Source organism: Fukomys damarensis, unplaced genomic scaffold (assembly GCF_012274545.1).
Source record: "Fukomys damarensis isolate Sample0158 unplaced genomic scaffold, DMR_v1.0_HiC HiC_scaffold_39, whole genome shotgun sequence".
Taxonomy (NCBI): domain Eukaryota; kingdom Metazoa; phylum Chordata; class Mammalia; order Rodentia; family Bathyergidae; genus Fukomys; species Fukomys damarensis.
This window is the reverse complement of record NW_022900951.1, coordinates 114,354,479-114,358,513: the sequence shown is the minus strand read 5'-3', so window position 1 is coordinate 114,358,513 and position 4,035 is coordinate 114,354,479.

Genomic DNA, 4,035 nt, shown 5'->3' with positions numbered 1-4,035 from the left:
TTGTTTTGTTTTTGGTACTGGGGATTGAACTCGGGTCCTTGCGCTTGCAAGGCAGGCCACTGAACCACTGAGCTAAATCCCCGGCCCTATGAAAATATTTTAAAATAAAAGTGAAACAAAGTTTTTTTCAGAAATGTGAAGCCTAGGATAGGTTGTTAATAACAGTGGAAATGAGGGCAAGTAGAATTCTAGGTGCTGCAAATAGGAACAGAGAGCACCGGAAACCACACCTGCATGGGTAAGTGTAAATGTCTTTAAGATATAAGTGACAGTGTATAATAAAAAGATTAACAATCTATAGAGATATTTACATCCATGTGTAGGTGTAAAATATATGCTAAAAATACATCAAAGGCCAAGGAGGTAGAAATGGGTGTATAGTATATTGTTGGCCTTTGTCATTCTATTTATTCTGAGTTCCTATGGATGAGGCCTGCTGTTTGCCTATTTATATCCAAAGCTCTAGCACAGTGACCAGGTGAGCTCTCCAATACTAAAGATTTTAAAAACACATCATTTAAAATGTGGATGCATAGTTATTACAGTGGGTGTGACAAAGCTCAAAATACTCTTTTGTCCTATGTAGGACATTTTTTATTTGTATAGTTCACCTCACGTTCTCAAAAGGAAGTAAGCTATACATCTCTAATAGATTTGGGTTGAGAATAGGCAATCTGAACATCAGTCCATAGGATTTAGAGCAAAGTTGAGGAAGCTGAGACTACTGATGAATATAACATGATATAAGTCCCCTGCTCTTGTTGAGGGAGCAGGATTATTAGCCAAGAGTAAGTTCAAAAGGAGGAAATGTGGTGAAAAGTCAAAGAAGTTTTCTGCAGAAGTTGATGCTGACAAACCACCAAGCAAAGAGGGCAGCAGTGATCTGTTTCCTGAAGAAAAATGGAACAAATATCTATAAAGGAAAAGAAAGACAGGAATTGGAGTCAGCAGGAAAGCAGAACTTGTGCAAAATCTGGAGAAAGATGGTGTATTTGAGGGAATGAGAGGATTCTTAGGCGGTCCTTTCTTGGTTTCCTGCTGAGAATGGAGCTAGATGAGCGGTTAGGAGCACAGTGTGTGTCTAAATTTGAGGGTAACGTGGAATTGGAGAAATAAGAAGTGGGATGGTAAGGTACCCTGGATGCACAGAGTTTGGTAGGCCACAAGTTGTTTAAAGTGCCAGAAATTCTAGCAGCCAAACTAAAATTCAGCGTTTTGGACTGAATGGAGTGCACATAGACATCTGTGTAGAAGTATGATGGGGTCCATGTCTGAGGAAGGATCTTCTGCAGGAAACATGTTTGCTCTCTGTGCCTTTTTGTAGCACCTAGAATTGTACTTGCCCCCTTGGAGACAGTGGGTTCTGACTCTTGGCTAATAATCCTGCTCTCTCAACAAGAGCAGGGAACCTACAGGAGTGCTTTCTCTTTCAAAATTGTTCCCTGGATTGATAATGTTTTGTGAGAGTTTGGATACCAGTTGTGTTTTTAAGAGAGAAGATAGCTGCTATGTATACAAACTTCAACTTTTTCCTAAACCCATCTCCCAAGATTATCTCTATCAATGGGACCCAGTGTAATCTCCAAGCTAAATTAAGTATTTTGTCATTTTCTTGTGCTTTTCCTCAACATGTACTTAATAAGTATTTGCTGAATGAATGTATAAATGAATCAAAGTATCAGAGAATCAATCACACTCACAGGTTCAAAACGTGGATTTTAGCCTATGCCTGAGCCTTCTGCTTCTATGGAAAAAGACAAAGTGTTGCAACTGCACATGTAACTTCAGAATTCCCATTGGAAATTGTCTCTGATGGTGTCAATACAGACACCTCATCTTCAGGCCCCAATGCTCTCTCAGCAGCATGACACATGATGCTCCTTGATTTGTGCCACCTTAAATATCAATTTAGCAAGCATTTGCCACAGCTCTACAGGTGTTCCATCCATCCTTCTAGTGTCTGCACCATGGTAAATCCTCTGTCCTTGAGAATATGTGGGACCAACATGGGTCAGCACTCAGAGCCACAGGACAGTCACCCTTTGAGAAGCCAATAGCTAAGATTCCAATGGTGGTGGTCTGAGCAGGGGACACTATATGGGTCATTTTCAGCCCTTTACAAGAATAGTCACTGAGGTGATTAGTCCGAGCCCATTCCCACTCCAATTCCTCCTCCTTGAGCTGCAAATTCGCTTTTACTCTTCATTGGTGTTCTTGCCTGTGTCATCTGCTAGCCAGCAGTGACACACCACACTTAATCACACAGTCCCAGTCTCTATGTAGGAGATCAGCTATGAAGAACATACCAGCCTCCAGCAGGCATCAAGATAGCCAGGGTGCTCTGGGCCACTGGAGGAGTCAGGAAAGGTGGCTCAACTCAGAATGATGCAGGGGACACAACTATGCTCTTAGTGACAAGACACAAGGACAAATCTAAGGCACAGTGTGGTATCTGGCATACTGCTGGTGCACTCGTTCAATAAATCTGCCCACTCAGACCACACTAGATGGCAATGATGATCCAGGAATTCCCCAAGCCTATTCACATAAATTGTCCTATGCCACTACCCTCCCTACCCAGATTCTCCATCTTCCATCCTTCTGGACCCTAATCCCTTGTACACTGAACCATGGATTTGCAGCTCAGAGTGACAGCTAGCCTTGAGTGTTCTGGATTGGATTTGCATGTGGTTTTGCTCGGGGACTCTGGCAATTGTTGTCCTCTGAATCCTTCCGAAACTTCTCGCTAGATGAGAGGGTCTTGTCTGATACCTTGATCTGCTTCCTGAACATTCTGACAAAAACTTGCTTTTTGTTTTTACAAAGAGGAAATGTTCTGTTTATATTTCATAATTTTAAATGATACCCAGAGAAATCTCATTACTCTGGATATAACTGCATAAACCCAGCTTTATATGAGCAAGGGATTAAGCTAATTGTTTTGGCTTTAATGTAATTAGATAGTGGGGAAGTACAAATTTAAACAATAGTGAGAATAGTTTTTCATTGGTAATCTTCCCAAAGTTAAAAGATTGATAATATAAAATTGTTGTGACCATGTAGGGTATTATGAGAAAATAAATGCTGCAGAATTTTTGGAATGCAATTCCAGTAATATTTATAGAAGTTTAAAATATTCATACATTTTCCACTTTAACCCAATTTTCCATATTACAATATTTTTCTAATGTGAAAATAATATGTTTGCCTAATAATACACATTGAAAGATGTTGATTTGGTTTTAAAATATTTCATATCAGATTATTGCTTTTTTTTTTTTTTTGGTACCGGGAATTGAACTTGGGTCTTGAGGCAGGTGGAGGCACCACTCACTGAGTTAAATCCCCAGCCCTCAGATTATTAATTATACATACTCTGAGGAGCGGAGTGAACTTAGGAGGAATTTGTAAAGATAAGTAAGAATTATGATTGATCTGTATTTTCAGGAATATTTGGCAGTAAATACATTTCTACAATTACTTTTGGAATGAAAATATTTCGCATACTGCAACACCTCAGACCTCTTTGGCTCATCAAAATATTTAAATTAGTGCACTATGAATCAGTATGAATATAAAATGTTTAATGCTTACTAAAATGCAGCATTTTATATATATAAAATAGAGGCTTTGTATTAATCACCAAAGTAATTGCTAGCATATGCATCAGACATTTTGAAATCTGAATGGCTTAATACCCAGTCATTTATTTTTTGTGCACATAAATTCTGATTTGCGTGGTAGAGCCTTCTACTCTCAGGCCACGAAGGGTCCAGACTGCTGTTATGTTTAGCTCTGTCATCTTGACACAGGTGGTCCAGGTCTGCTTCTAAATGGAAAAGGAAGTATAGAGATGGCACCTCAGCTCTTGCCTGACTGCAGGGGAATGACCCACGACAGGAGGACAGGATGTGGATGCCTGCTTCTAGTCTTTTCTATAGGCCATCATACACTAGGTATTCAATTAAAAGAAACCATTACAACTTGTCCTGATAAGAACCACCTGACTTGTTGAGTTTGTGAGAAAACAAAATT